Genomic DNA, 16,794 nt, shown 5'->3' with positions numbered 1-16,794 from the left:
TGCCGGCCAGCCGGCCGGCAGTCACGTGAGACCACGGCGCCCCTGGTTGCTAGGGACGCCGTCGGGTCTCCGTGACGTCACTCCGAGCTGGAGGCAGACGCCGCTGGATCGAGGTGAGGTAAGTTCCTGACAGTTTGGCAAAAGTTTTTTTTCAAGTGACGGTCAGACCAATCATAGCATATCATAGCAACATGGACACCACCATAAATATACATCATATATACTGTATGTTGCAGGGAAATGATAAAATTATGGATTTCATCAAATCCCTAAGGATTCGATGTACGTATTATGCATGTGTGTGTATTATGTATGCATAAAGGTAATATGCATTTCTTTATATCTGTGTATGATGTGTGTATATATTGTGCATATTTGTATGTAATATGTATGTACATGTTATGTTCACTTATTAGTAACTCCCCCTCCCATACCTAAACCTGCCGGGGACTCAGCGTTGCGTGTCAATTAAGCAGGAAGAAGCCTCTTTGACTCTTTGTACCAGAGAATAAAAGCATGTTCTATGCTATGGAGGATTTAAGGTACCATGTGTCTTCTTGACCTAACAGCAACAGTGTCAGCAGTTTGGAACATGAATTACAGCTGACAGATTCCCTAAAGGAGAAGTCTTATGGAACTATCAAATGACAGACAGGCAGGGGGGTGTGTGAAGATAATAAAGAAAGTATACTTACCAGTTTCTGTGCCCCGTAGTGCTGCTCTTGGGTCTCTCTCAATGCTGCCAGAAGTAATTTTCCCCCAGGCTCGGTGTATGTCTGAGCCCTGGCTCCTCCAGCTGCAATGTCAAGGAGCAGCTGATGCCTGCTCAGCCAGTCAGTGATCACCCAGCAGTGTTCTGTCCCAGTCTCTGATTGGCTGAGTGAGTGACGTTGCAGCTGGAGGAGCTGCAGTAGGCTGGCGTCTGTCAGATATTTTTAAGGAAGCCCTACGAGGGCACAGGGACAGGTAAGTATACTTTTGTTATTATGTTCCTGCACCCCCTGCCTGCCTGAGATTTGTTAGTTTTTTGACACTTCTACTTTCAAGAAAATGAAGCGGCACACTATGCTCATTGAATAGAGTGACTAAAAAGTTATTAGCAGTGAGCTAGCATCGCAGATCACATACACAGCTCTGTGCAAAGTTCTTATAGTAATGTGAAAGGTGTGACGCTGGTTATATCTGGTATATGTAGGGCGGGCCCTTAGAATTAAATTCCCTGGTGGGCACAAAGTACCCCAGTCCCACACTGCTGAAAACTGAGTGAGCAGGAGACTAGGCAGCATTGATTATTCTTGAAGAAGAGGGAGGAGGAAGGAGTGGTGAGGTGTGCCAGAGTATGGCACAAATAACTCCTATTTGACACTTTATTACAGTACGAGACAAGAGACTGTGCATAATCCACTGCACGGAAAATTACCAAAAGGCACCATGCTCACTAGGGGAATGCCAGTTACAGCACACTGTCAGCACCTTAGGTAGGGCCTGGGAGCTGACAGATTCCCTTTAATACCTATAAGCAAGCCGCTATTTATTTTTATTAGTGCTCAGGTCCATTAGAGCACAAACGTGATGTGACTTTAGTCAAGCTACAGTGCCTAGACAGAGTCTCAGATAGTCTGACATCCACCTCCTAACTCCTCACTGGTTCATTCTGCTGTTCTCCTCCTCCCCATCACAGCCCTGCCTCCTCAGATTGGCTGACTATAAACACAAGTCTATCATATGATCAACAGGAATTGTGTGCACAAAGAGCTGAATTCTACTAGAGCAATTGTAGAGCACAGAATAATGTGCAGATAGATACATAACTAGGCTTTTATTCACCTTGGGCCGTGGTGGTGAGCCTATGGCACTCCAGTTATTGCAAAACTACAATACCCATCATACCTGGGCAGCCATATCTTTGGTTATCCAGGCATAGTGGGAATTGTAGATTTGCAGCAACCGGAGGGCTGCAGGTTCCCCATTACTCACCTAGGGCAAAGATGAGGTTGAACCATCAAGTTATTGCTCAAAGAATTCCCCTAGGGCAGGCATGTCCAAAGTCCGGCAGGAGGGCCATTTGCGGCCCGCGTTCAGAACTTTTACGGCCCCCCAGGTATCCAGCTTGCTATTATCTGGCTGTGTTATAAAGCATATAGCATGTAGCATGTAAATTGGTCGGCCCTCGCACATGTTCACTTCATCAAATTTGGCACTCTTCGAAAAAAGTTTGGACATGCCTGCCCTAGGGGGACCGCAAAAGCGTGTCAATGTGCAAAATTACAGATTTTTGGTCACATCACACCTGAGAAAAAAATAGAATAAAAAGTGATCAAAACGTCATAAATTTGAATGGAGTGAATGGAGACATCAGGCTCTGACAGATCATAAATCATAGAGGAGCTTTCACACTGCGCTTGTTTTACAGGCCTGGCATTAGCTCATGTGTGGCTTGGAATTACATGCTGCTGTAAGATTGGAAGTCAGTCCCTAGCTGTTCTGCTGCCGGAGGCAATAGACACAGTGTCTTCCTCTTGTAGAATGTCATACACGTCAGTGTAATGTAAGCATTTCTATTAGTTTGGTGAACACAAAGAAAAAGAAGAAATATTGTTTGTTCAGTAGACGGGACCAATAACATAATCCCAGCTCTGCCCTGTATCATCTGGGAACGTCTGTCACAACTAGATTCTCCTCAGCAGAGAATGTCAGCTGACAAGACAAATTGTATTTTCTACAGCAATCTAAGTGACAACCTACCCCATGCTTGTGCTTATATATATATCTTCAGCTCTCCCACTGTAAAGAATTCTCATTAGGAATCCAGTCATATATGGTTGTATAACAGAAGTTATACAGTTATATCATAGTCAAATGGCTTGTGTCTTTAGAAATTCTCTTCTTTCAGTAGTTTTTGGACTGCTTTTGATTTACAGTCTATTATTTCAAAGGCTGTTGAATAATGACAGTACAATGGCACAACAGTTCTCATTGATGATTCCCAGGACCTGGATTTTTACTATAACTCATGGTGTTACTATATCATTACAATATATTTATACTTCTACACCTCCTATAGTGACAGATTGTAAAAGAAAAATGAAAGTGGTTGCCTGAAAGCATTGCTAGATCGTCCGGGCAGCCCATTGCGGATAGTGGCGGTCTGCTGCCGCTACTCCTATTCCACGGAGCGATGGCAGCAGATTGCTGCTATCACAGTCACTTGTTTTTCAACATGTTTGAAAAACAAGCGACACAACGATCAGCCAGCATGAACGATGCCGGCTGATCGTTGCCCTCTATTCCACGGGACGATTATCGGCCATATACGGCTGATAATCGTTCCGTGGAATAGGTCCTTCAAGTTGCCTATGTTCCCCCCCACTACCTGCTGGCCCTGGATTCTTTGATTTCCCCAGAGTTCTACTTTAAAGAACTACTGGTACTGTCAATCAAAATGTAAAAAACCTTCAAACCTGAATATTTAGGAAAGTAAAAAGGTTTTGGCGCATGGGATATTATGTGTGGATGCGTTGGTTTGTCACATTTTCACGAAACCAAAACAATAGAAAAAAAAGCACCAAAATGTGTCAAAACTGGTCTTAGAAATATCCCCTTATAGTATTTACTAGTACTGCTTATCAGAGGAAAGAAAGGAAGACACTACAAGAACTGTACGTTACATTTATGAGAGGCCGTATCATATGGTACTGCTGTGTAATGTTAAAAATGTCACTTAGAATAAGAATTATATAATATGTGTAAACCATACACTGGATAGGCTATTATTTCCCACCAGGTAACAAGCTCATATCTATTTCTCCCTTTAACCTGCAGTGAATCCAGACAACTACTGACTTGCTGCACGTCAGGCCTCATATTATGTTTTATCTAAAAAGCTTCTCTTCTTTTCCAATTACTAAAGAATAGAGGATTTGATAGACAGAAAAGCCTGTTTCCTTTTTCTCTGTGGAAGTTGCTAGGCAACACACAACCGATCAGCGGATCCTGGGTTAGCGCGGGCTCCATGGTGCTCCTGAGATCACAAATAATATACAGACAGCTGCTCAGCACCCAGTCACACAGCATCCAAAGGGTCATTTTACTAAATTGAACAAAAGGCATTTATGTGATGTTTGGCCAGAAAAACCTTCTGACTAATACGTTTACTGACAGACCTATAATTTATGTTTTCTGCTTTAAAATGAACATTTGTATACATGTATCTCTAGCCGCTATCTCGGCACCCTGATCCTTCTTTGGCTAGGCTCAACCCAAATTCAGCTATTACATTCGGATGTACCTTTCAAAATCTATCAATCAGCCAAACATATGCCTCAACATATACAGATGTTTATGTTATTCATTGACTTCTATTAAAATACACAGTATACAATTTTGTTTGCAAAAAGTTATATTTATTACATTAGTTTTTATTGATTTTAATACAATATAATATTAGGTACTACTAAACCATTATAAAGAAGTATAAATTCTTGGAAAGAAAGTACCAATTAGGAAGTCAAGACTGTATTGTATGATGAGTCCAAACATATTTTCCAGTTGTGGAGAAATTTGGCAAAGGAATTTAATGATGAGGTAAGGTTAGATTCATACCAGCAGTTGTTGTTGATATAAACAAGCTTATAATCAAGATCAAGGAGGATCAAGGAGCATGTTCATGACTACACAAGCATGGATGCATGGTGGCTCCCTATTCTAGTTCTTAGAGAAGAGTCACAGACAGGAGGTGACCCTATTGGGGATTCTTATTAGGGTTGCCAACCTTTCTGGGAAGGGGGGGGGGGTTGATTTAAAAATAATGGACAATTAACATTTTCTACAGAGCTGATAAAGATTATACATAATACAGTGAAACCTCTCCAAAAGGCCTTCTCTTAAAAAGAGTTTGCAAATGACTTGCATTAGCATTAGCGTTTACACAGAGAGATTTATCTGACAGATCTTGGAAGCCAAAGCCAGGACTATTAAGAGGGAACAGGTCATAAAGGAAAGACTGAGAATTATCCTCTTTTCAAATCCATTCCTGCCTTTGGCTTCAAATATCTGTCAGATAAATCTCTCTGTGTAAACGCACCATGACCTGCTCAAGAACCACCAGACTCAAAAAATCAAAGACACATCACTTTTGTTTTCACAGACAAAAAGATTGTCTCTTTTTATGGAGTGCCCAGGAACTTATGGACGGTTGGTGACCCTAATAGAGCACATGGGCAGTAGTTTTCTCTTTTACTTAAAGAGGTAGTGTGATGCTACTTATTCACTAAATAAGTGAATGGACCCCTTCCCTATGTTCCCCCCACCCCTGGAAGCATGGTGCATTATACTCACCGAATTACTGTCGACCCCGGCCGCCATCTTGGGACAATGACGTAATCTTCAGGAGGCCGGCCGGACCGCTCCAATCGTCCCTCATGCCAGCCCCCCTCCAGCGCTTCATCAGCTCATAACTATGCTCAACCGATTGCGGCTGAGCAGCTGATGACGCGCCAGAGGGGGTCCGGCATGGGGGGCGGCTGGAGCGGTCCGGCCGGCCTCCTGAAGATGACATGTTCGACCCAAGATAGCGGTTGGGGTCGACAGTGATTATGTGAGTATAATGCATCACACTTCTGGGGTGGGGGGAACACGGGGAAGGGGGCCATTCACTTAAATAACACACATTACAAAGTTGTATAACTAATGTGTGTTATTTAGTGAATAAATGTGTTGCACCGCACTACCCCTTTAAGAATGGCCCCACTCCTACAGAAATGTTTTCTTTTACTGCAGTTTCCATGTAATGATTGACTTGGGAAAACTAAAGATTCCATTTAAAAATTGCCTCTGTAGTAATATAAAAATATCATATGAAATGTATGTGTGCCTTGCGGCCATTTACATACTGAAGCGTATCCTCTAGTGTATTTCCTTTTTGTATGTACTTTCCATTATTTGTTATAAAGGTGTAACAGCTTCCAGTTTGCTCAGTAATTACACTCATGTGTCTAGGGCTTACAGCTTTATCCTCTAAGTGGCTAAATACACCACGACATACCCAAACATGATAAGTTTATTGGATGAGTCTGTGCTAATCATTCCTAACATTAGTTTACTGGCATAAATGAACTTATCGGCACTCTGGCCGCTCTAACACAGTGCAGGCCGCTCTAACACATATAATATGCATGCAGCTTTAAATTACACAGTGCATCTAATAGCTGACTCAATACATGCTACACTTATTGACAAAACACAATTCACCTGAGGGTGCTCTTACACAGTCCTATTTTCAGGTGTGGATAATAATGAATACTGAAACATAGCCCAAGGCCTGCACAAGTTTAGTGTTTTTTTTCTAGCCTGTACTGTATATTCTTTCCGCTATCAGGGTACAAACACACACACCGTATACGTAGCAGATACGCAGCAGATCTGCAGCAGATTTGATGCTGTGTTCAGTTATTTAGATCTAATCTGCTGCGTATTTGCTGCGTATTTGTTGCGTATTTGCTGCGTATCATAGCAGTAAATACGCTGCGTATACGGTGTGTGTGTTTATACCCTCAATGTTCGCAATCCACCAAAAAATACGGATTGTGTATCTGTAGTGCATCCACAATCAGTATTTTTTTGCAGATCTGTTAAATCTCTACTAGTTTAAATAAAGTTAATCAGGTCAAAAAAAAGATGTAACCAATTTGCCTAGTGCAGATCCGCATTTTTTGCAAACAAATACGGATGCCAAAAAGTTACAATCCGTAAGAAATAACGGATCCCATTGACTTCTATTGGTGAATTCACAGGGAAAAAAAATGGATCCACCCTAGGACATGTCATTTTTATTTTTATTTTTTGTGGATCAGAATGCAGACTGACAATGAATAGCCCTATAGAAATCAATGGGTAATAACTCAAGTATGTAACTGCGGATCTGCAATTGCAGACACAAATTCGGAACATGTGAATAAGGTCTAAGGCTATATTCTCACACTATAAACAACAGCTGTTTAGTGTGAATGGCCGTTTTCTTAACAGTAACTACAGCTGAAATTAATGATCATGATCATTAATTCCAGCGGTAGGTAGTGTTAAACAACGGCCACTCACATGGAACATAGTCTAAGAGCGGCCATAGGGTGGATTCACACATACCGCATTCACAGCAGTTATAGCGTTACAAGTTTCTCTGCTGCAATACCTGACAATATCTGTTAAAGTCTATGCCACTCCATTCCTGCAGCGCATTTAAATTCCACTGCAATAATATTGTGCTATAGAGCTTGGGAGCTTCTAGGCAGTTTAAACGTTCATGCTAGTGTACTGTGCTGACGGCAGGGCTGTGTCAGTACACTACTGCCAACCATACACTGACCCATTTGGACACCAATGGTACCCAGGCTCTGCACACTATATAAGTGATTACGGTGCAGTTTCTAATGACTCACAGGTGAATTCTCTGATTGCAGTCACTCACTTTTCGATTTCTTCTGGCATCACCATCACAAAGACTTTTCCGGCCACAACCTGTCTGCAGGGGGGCAGCTGGGGGTGACAGGGGCAGTTGGGCAGCAGGGGTGACTGGGGATGGGAGGCAGCTTGGGGTGATGGGGGCAGTGGGGAGTAACAGGTCAGGGGGAACAGCTGGGAGTCACTGGGGCAGCTTAAGGGTGACAGGGCAGGGGCAGCAGCTGGGGGTGAAAGGGGCAGGAGGGCAGCAGGGGTGACTGGGGAAGGGAGGCAGCTTGGGGTGATGGGGGGGCCAGTGGGGAGTGACGGGTCAGGGGAACAGCTGGGGGTCACTGGGGCAGCTGAAGGGTGACAGGGGGAGCAGCTGGAGGTGACTGGTGCAGCTGGGGGGTGACTGGAACAGGAGGAGCAGCTGTAGCCGATTGGAGCAGCTGGGGTGACTGGAGCAGCTGGGTGTGACTGGGGCAGCAGGGGGCCAGGAGCAGGGGGAGCAGCTGGAGGTGAGTGGGGCAGCTGGGGGTGACTGGGGCAGGAGGAGCAGCTAGGGGTGAAAGGGGTAGGGTGGGACAGCTGGGGGTGAAAGGGGCAGGGTGGCAGCTGGGGATGATGGGTAGGGTGGGGCAGCTGGGGGTGGCAGGGGAGTCAGTTGGGGGTGAAAAAGGGGAGCAGCTTGGGGTAACAGTGGAAGGGTATACATCACCAAGCCACATACACAATATACTACTCCCCTGCATCAGCTCCAGCACAGGACCCTGGAGGGGGAGCTGGAGCACAGATGGCAGGGACTGCCTGATTTGTTGACGGGGCAGCTGGGGGTTGCGTGCGCGTGGGAGGGGTGGAGCCTCCATCTGATGACCTTGAGAAACCTTTATGGCCTTGATGACCTTATGACCATTTAAAAAAACAATACTAGGAGTAATGTATCCATGTAAAGTATAAGTGGGTGGCATGGCCCCCCAGGTTTAGGTGTTGGAGTCAACTCCTTACAACAGTAAGGCTAAGTTCACACAATGTATATTTTCAATTTATTACGGCAGTTGTTGCAAATTGCAACACGGCCTTTGATTAATTGAAAATATACATTGTATTGAAGTCTGTGGGATCCCAGCCGAAGTGTATACACTCTGTATACACTCCGGCTGGGATTCCTTGTGGCCTCACGAAAAAACTGACATGTCAGTTTTGTGCGGAGCTATTCATTGAATAGTGGCTGCGCAAAACTGACTGTGCAGACAATGTAAAGTGCGGCTCCGGCCGCACTTTACATTGTGTGCTATGGGTAATTGGAATGTGGACACACCAGAATGCGCCCACATCCCAATTAAAAAGAAATGAAGTACCGGCCAGGATGAACTTCACTGACTCCGGCCATTTTGTGACACAGCCGTGTCACAGAATGGCCTGTGTCATAAGCTGTGTGAACCGGGTCTAAGGGCACAAACACACTGCCCCATTAACCCCCAGCCACAGGAGTGTATATATCACCGGGTCCCCCCTCCCCCGAAGCAAGCTTGAGCGGGGACCCGGTGATGTATACACTCCAGCGGCTGGGGGTTAACGGGGCGGGCTGCTGACAAACTCGCAGTGGGATGTCCATCCTGCTGCAAGTTTGTCTGCCCATAGAGTGTACAGGGCAGGAATCCGCAGTGAGAAAACCGCTGCAGATCCGCCCAGTGTGTTTGTACCCTATAAATGGAAACTCTGCACCTTACTGTGCTGCCCAATAAGACTTGCGACAGTTCACGATACTGCCTGTGGACTGCCTACCACTAATACAGTAGACCACATCTTATTGGTCAGCGTACAGTACAAATAGACAAGTTGAGAACCATATAGAGCTTCATATGTTAAGACAACTGAATAGATCCCAGATGTTGCATAAATGGTACAATCATTCTTTGGGCCCACCCTTCAACACTGCTTCTCTATCAGTGTTGGACTGGGGTACCTTGAGCCCACCAGAGAATTTAATTCTAGGGGCCCACCCTACATATACCAGATATAACCAACAGGAAACTTTTCACATTACTATAGCAACTTTGCACAGAGCAGTGTATGTGACCAGCAATGCTAACTCACTGCTAGTAACTGGTCAGTCACTCTATGCAAACAGCATGGTGTGCCACTTAATTTTCTTGAAAGTAGAAGTATCAGGACACTAACAAATCTCAGGCAGGCAGGGGTGTGTGGGAACATAATAACAAAAGTATACTTGACTGTCCCCATGCCCTTGAAGCGCTTCCTTAAAGATATCTGACAGTCTCCGGCCTCCTGCAGCTCCTCCAGCTGCAACGTCACATACTTGGCCAATGGATGACCCACTCAGCCAATCAGTGGCTGGGACGGGGCACCGCTGCAGTCACTGACTGGCTGACATTGCAGCTGGAGGTGCCAGGGCTGAGACTGACACTGAAACAGGGCGAAAATTACTTCTGGCAGCTGGGAGAGAGACCCAAGAGTAGCGCTATCGGGCACAGGGACTGGTAAGTATACTTTATTATCTTAACGCACCCCCCTGCCTGACTGTCATTTGTTAGTTTCACAAGAATTCTCCTTTAGGGAATCTGTCAGCTGTAATTCATGTTCCAAACTGCTGACACTGTAAGATGCTGTTAGGTCAAGAAGACACATGGTACCTTAAATATATTTGTCTGTGCTTCCATAGCATAGAAAATGCTTTTATTCTCTGGTACAAAGAGTTAAAGAGGCTTCTCCCTGCTTAAATGACACTTGGACACTGAGTCCCCAGCAGGTTTAGGTATGGGAGGAGAACAAATTAGTGAACATAACGTGTACATACATATAATATACAAATATGCACAATATATACACACATCATACACAGATATAAAGAAATGCACATTACCTAAATGATGTATACATAGTACACACACACATATGCACAATACCTACATCAAATCCTTGTGTGACCCTGTCACTTTATAAAAAACTTTTTACAAACCTTGCAGATGTAAGTATAAACCTTGCGATGCATGTTTTTTTTTTTTTTAAAGAATTAAAGGGGTTGTCCAGCGGAGAAAAAATTATTTTAAATCAACTGGTGTCAGAAACTTAGATAGATTTGTAATTTACTTCCATTTACTTCCCATACTTATCAGCTACTATATATCCTGCATTAAGTGTTGTTTTATATACATTCAGAAACAGTGCTCTCTGCTGACATCTCTGGCCGCATCAGGAACTGTCCTGAGCAGGAGAGGTTTTCTATGAGGACTTGCTGCTGCTCTGGACACCTCCTAACTCGGCCAGAGATGTCAGCAGAGAGCACTGTTTCTGAATGTAAATAAAACAACACTTCCTGCAGGACATACAACAGTTGAGAAGTGGATTTGAAAGAAATTTTTTTTTTTTTTTGTTGGACAACCCCTTTAAGTGTCCCTTTAATCCAGGGATATGCACATACATGCAGGAAATCTACAATCCACTTCTCCATCCTACTTGCGCGCATTGTACAAGTGATAGCTTTGTGTAGCAGACAGAGGTCCAGCTTGGGGTAGGTGGGATACAATCCAGTAGTGGCTGCACCTATACACACTCTGTGATACCCCCTTTCAATGAGCAGTGAAGTTTTATGCAGGTGTACTACAAATCCCAGCAATACAATGTAGTACAGCAGCACCACCAGCCACAAAATCATAAAAGACTACTGAGCACTTCTTAGGGGGTCTGTATGCAACACCTAATGTCCCCTTTCTGCCAGCAGCCGATTACCACAGTGTGCTGGTGAAATCGTGGTAGCAGCACTGCAAGTCCCAGCCAGCAGTCTGTAGTAATACTATTAAAAAACGATTTAAAGCCCTTAAAACGGCTGTTTGTTTGTATTGCTAGTATACACCCTGCCTACTGGAACGCTCAATCCTACACTGACGCTCTCCCTGACCAGCAACAGCTCTGATCTCTTTCAGCATACATGTGAGCCGAGCACTGCTGGCTGCGCTTTTTATATGGCAGGGTCATCTGATCTGGCCAACCAATCGCTGCTATCGACATGTATGGGTCCCACGTGATCGTAGGATGTACCAAAGAGTCTTCTGCATGTTTATTGGCTGAGAAATAGCGCCCAAACTTACAGGAAACGGATGATGATATTTTCTCGAGTATCGCGAGATGCTCGTCCGAGTAATGAGCACCATCGAGTACCCTAATGCTCAATCGAGTACCAAGCTCGGACGAGCATGCTCGCTCATCACTAGACACAACACATTGTAATCAGGTGTCAAAGGGTCCCAATTTTATTTATAATTACATGACACTGAAAATGGCAGACCCTCAACTCATGAAGAGTCACCTTCCAGCACTCAGGCGAGGTAAGACCCCCTGTGGGGGAAACCTTGAGGGAGCCATGGCTGGAAAGTTGCCCCTCCCCTGGGCTTAGAGGGTTATACCATACTATAAATATAATAAACTGGATGTGAGAGAACTCTGGCTGCAATATCTGTCACCTTACTGATGCCTAGGCAGATGTATCTCTTCTCCCTCACAGATCCAGGTCCACTTCTCAAGAAGGTGTAGACTTGATGAAGGGGTAGTCTAAAGCAGACCACCCTTTTTCCCCTGTTAGAACTTTCAAATTACATCTAGGGTAGGGGGCAGTAAAGTAGTCAAGCTCAAGGTCCTCTGGCGAACCCAAGATGGCACTGATCAGGGCGCGGTGCTTTGCTTTATGGAATCTTTCTTATGACATAAGCGCTTGTCATCACAGTGCACGGTTGCCATGGTTACTGCAGGTAAACACATCTTAAGCATTAACCCATTAATGACTGATGATTCGCTTTACTGCAGAGGACACTAAACACACTTGTAACCAAGCAAACAGCTTATGGTTAGGCCACACTAAGAACAATAAATAATATGTTTGATGTGGCCCATAGAAACCAATCACAGCCCAGCTTTCTTTTCTCAAATTACTCTGGTAAAATAAAAGCTGAATTGTAATTGGTTGCCACGTGCAACTTAGTCTAACTTGCCCATAGCAACCAATCAAAGCTCAACTTTAATTTTATAAAAGCTTGTTAAGATATGAAAGGTGAGCTGTGATTGGTTGCTATAGGCGAATCAGACTTTGTTTTGTCTCTGGCAGGTTGATAAAGCTGCTCCATTGCTGTAAAGTTTCCCTGCTCCCCGTGGGCCAGTCCGAGCCTGTTACCTATAACAGCATTATTAGGGTAAATATACTGTAGATACTTTTTGAACTGGGCTCCTCATATATTCTTCCCTCATGGACCACCATTCTCATATATGCTGGTCCCATGAGCCCCCTCTTTCACAAATGCTTCTGTCAAGGGTCTCCCACCCCCTCATACTGTATATAATGCTACCATAGGTCCCCCCCATCATATATACTGCTACCATAAGTCCTCTTTCTCATATATACTCAAAAAAAATGTATGTGACTATTTTTACAAAAAACAAACTCTTAGGGTATATTCACACGGGCGGGCTCGCAGCGAGATTCTCGCTGCGCGCCCGGCAGGTCCTGTCAGTTCCCATAAACTACATACTTGCTGCGGTCTAAACGACCGCAGCGAGTATGTAATTATACCGCCCTTAACCCCTTCTACTCCCGCCGGCTCCCCCGCTGTAAGCAGCATACATTACCTGTCCTTGCTGCACGGGTCCGGCGTCCTGCTCTCCCGCCCGGCCAATCAGTGGCTGCGGCTGGGCAACACACTAATTGGCCGGACGGGAGAGCAGGACGCCGGACCCGTGCAGCAAGGACAGGTAATGTATGCTGCTTACAGCCGGCGGGAGTAGAAGGGGTTAAGCGCGGTATAATTACATACTCGCTGCGGTCGTTTAGACCGCAGCAAGTATGTAGTTTATGGGAACTGACAGGACCTGCCGGGCTCGCAGCGAGAATCTCGCTGCGAGCCCGCCCGTGTGAATATACCCTCAAAGGGAAATCTTTCAGCTGTGTTTGCTGTTGAGAGCTATAGACACTGTGGGATAGTGCACAAAATTAAACTGTAACTTTCCTGGAGCTGATGGGGGTTTCCAAACTTATAAAATCACCTTTTCATTTCTCATTCAAGTGTCAAGGAGGTGAGGCCATACTGCTCAAATGCCACAGCCTGGCACACGTCCTTGTTGACCTTTACCTCCTTTAGGGGGCATTCACACATTCCTTGCACAGAAGATGTGCTATATACTGGAATCACCCAACTCCTGGCATCAGTTTAAATCTTCTCCCTACAGTACCGACACATAAGTCATGATGCCAGGAGCTCAACATTCCGTTCCATAGCACATCATCTGCAGGGAATATGTTAATACCTCCTTATATTAATCAAGAAATACTGTCATGATAAAGGGGAGACACCCGAATTGGTCTGTTTTTGTAATGTTCTGTGAAGTTTTTATTTGCTGCAATAAAGTTTGAAGATTTTTTTCATCATTTGCAGCTGTGGATCCTTATCTTTATGGATTGGACTACTTGCTAGGAGACGACCCAAGATGTTTAACCAATTGCTTCTGTCTGGAAACAAATAACTCTACATGGCATGTGAATTATTGTTTGTACATCAATCAAGCACCTCCTTGATTGATATAAAGAGCCCTGAACTTCAGACTAGAAGCAGCTTAGAGGTGAGTGAGGAGGCATCCCAGACCTCCCTGACCTGTTTTTCTTTTTCAGAAATACCTACAGCTGGATTTTTTTTTACAATAACCAAAGTTTTCTCCCCTCATCCATCATGGAATCCAAGGAGTTAATTCTGAACAAATAAAGCATCTGAGTGGATATGCTTCAGAGGTGACACATGCCATCAGCTTTCTAATCTTCCACAAACACTATCTCTAGATATAATGTGTGGATGAATCTCTAAAGAAACAGCTGGGTTACTTCCAAACAGCTTGGCACATTCTTTTCTGTTAAAGATTAATATTTGCTTGCTGTCTCAAGGAATGATTTACTGCAATTAAAGAAGGCAAATATTTAATGGCAGTGTCATGTTTATTAGGCCAGTGTATGGTAGCTAAAACAACAGCTCAAATGCATTTTATATGATGCATTTCCAAAACACTAATAGTGATCTAAATAGGCGTAACAAGTACAAAATGATGCAATAAGAAAGGTACTCACCTGCTGTAATGCCTGGTTACCGCTGCTCACCAATTCCTGCTGTCTTCTTGATATAAGGCAGTGCCCGCTGAGGCTGGTGACCTCTATTACCAGGCAATCGGGCAACCAGAAAAGAGCAGGAAGTGCTAGTAGCAGCAATCGTGATTGGTGGAGGATTCGTACAGATGACTACACTTTTTTTTGTTCATATTTTATAATGATGAACAATTTTATAGATATGGCCATACATATTTTAGTTTAGATTGACTGTCATAGTTGACCACACATGATTAATGACCCTGGGTAAAGTTCAAATGATTTTTCTGAGAATCTTCAGGGAACATTCTGCTTTAACTTAACTTTAACTATTGTGTGGGCAATTAAAGTTTACCCAGAAAGCCTTTTCAATGTATAACTTTAGATAAACACTGAATGAGAGTATGGAATGTCACATTTTTTTTATTAGTTTTTTATTAGTAGTTATTATTACATAGTATGTGTGCAAAAACAACACTTGGTCTATCCCAAAGATAGGTAATCTCAACACAGAGCCCATAGTCCTTACTGTATGCCAGAGGTGTCTTTCCCATTGGGCAGGGTAGGCAGCTGCCTGGGGGCCCATGACTTATAGGAGCCCCTCTGCACTCTGAACTGCAGCTCAGAGGAGAGACCAGGAGAACTACATGGAGGAGGTGGTCCCAGGCATCATCCACTAGAGCAGACTGAACAGGAGGAAGCAGGCACTGGACCGGATTCGCCTCGTTTCCCGGCCAAATCTCTGTTGCCGTTTGAGAGATGACCTGTGGCTGTATAGCAGGACAGGGCAAAAAAAAAAAAAGATGGGGACGTCTTCCAAGGTCCCAAACTGTCACTACCCCGGGTAGAGAGCACTAGCTGACCCACAAGAAGAGCCCCTCACTGCCCGGCACAGCCTGCATAAAAGATGTGCTGCACTTCTCAGTTCACAGCTCTGCCCAGGGGCCCATAATGCTGTTAAGACGCCCCTACTGTACACCATAGTATCAAACTGGTGAAAGGAGAACGAGCAATATAACTGGTCATTATGCCGACTGCATATGTGCTACCAGATGCCGTAGAACAGGATTTTTCAAGCAGTCTCCGGGTGCTTTAGACGATGACCAGAAAGTATGACAGCCAACATTCTTTACTTAAGTAAATAAATATAAGCTTTGAAGCTCCTCAGCTGGATTTCTCAAATTACTACAATGCATAAATGTATTAATAAGACTCATACTCAAATATCCAAAGTACCAATGCATTTACCATAAGTAGGTTGATCTAACAATTTCCACTGTTCACTGCTATACAATTGAATTACAGCATTTCTAGTGTAGGCTGCGGGATACCTAATTGATGAAGTCATTGTAATGGACATCTGTAGTCAGCGGCGGGTGATCAATATGAAAGGCATATCTGCACGTTTTCTTGCTATGTAATATTACTAAAAAATAAGTTCATACTTTTATATATACACAACATTATATTATTAGTACTAATGCAGCAAGACCTTAAAGAAAGATTTTAAAACAGTACAGTACTTAGTAGGTGCAATTCTTTGTTGATGGAAGATGTGGAACAGGATTTGACTGTTTTTATGGCATATGTCACAGATTCAATTTCTTCAGTCTGTCATATTAAGGCACCAAATGTCTCCCTCTGCAGCAGATGGGCAGTGTGTATGAGAGGACCTTTCAGTGTCGGATTACCTGTAACAAGGCTTACATGACCCACTCAACCTGCTGGCTCTCCACTACAGACTAGAGAAAAGGACTATTAAAGTACTAATCCGGTTTTCTGCCCTAGCAGCGTCAGGACTAAAGCAAGCAAGTTGACACTTTTTAACCCTTTGCTATAGCACAAGCTTATTATAATAAAATTATTATAAAAAATATTTATTTTTTTCACCAACCATAATATTTAACAAAGGATATAAACAATGACATGATTTAAAGGGGTATTAGGTTAGGATGTATATATAATACCATATTGATGTGTTTAAACAGAGCGATTTAACAGAGCGATAACAATCGTATTTGAGCGATAAACGACACGTGTAAAACACAGCGAACGATCAAGCGATGAGCGAGAAATCGTTCATTGTGATCTTTCAACATGTTCTCAAATTGTCATTGGTCGTTCGCTAAAAATTTGCAGATCGCTTTGTGTAAACAGTCTTTCACTGATTCACCCTATGTGTAAGATAGGCTAAAGCGATCTTAAAACGATCGCAATAACAA

The 16,794-nt window shown here is 43.7% G+C and overlaps 1 long non-coding RNA gene across 1 annotated transcript; it reads left to right on the top strand.

The window, feature by feature from the left end:
- The first annotated feature begins 12,561 nt into the window (after positions 1 to 12,561).
- LOC138796888 (uncharacterized) lies at positions 12,562 to 16,384 on the top strand. The gene is made up of 3 exons (XR_011363837.1): positions 12,562 to 12,641; positions 13,878 to 14,061; positions 16,220 to 16,384. It is a non-coding gene; the product is annotated as an uncharacterized lncRNA (long non-coding RNA).
- Positions 16,385 to 16,794: the final 410 nt, after the last annotated feature.

The sequence above is a fragment of the Dendropsophus ebraccatus genome, chromosome 7 (assembly GCF_027789765.1).
Source record: "Dendropsophus ebraccatus isolate aDenEbr1 chromosome 7, aDenEbr1.pat, whole genome shotgun sequence".
NCBI lineage: Eukaryota > Metazoa > Chordata > Amphibia > Anura > Hylidae > Dendropsophus > Dendropsophus ebraccatus.
Note: the sequence above shows the minus strand (reverse complement) of the source record. Positions and strands in the feature narration are given on the sequence as shown.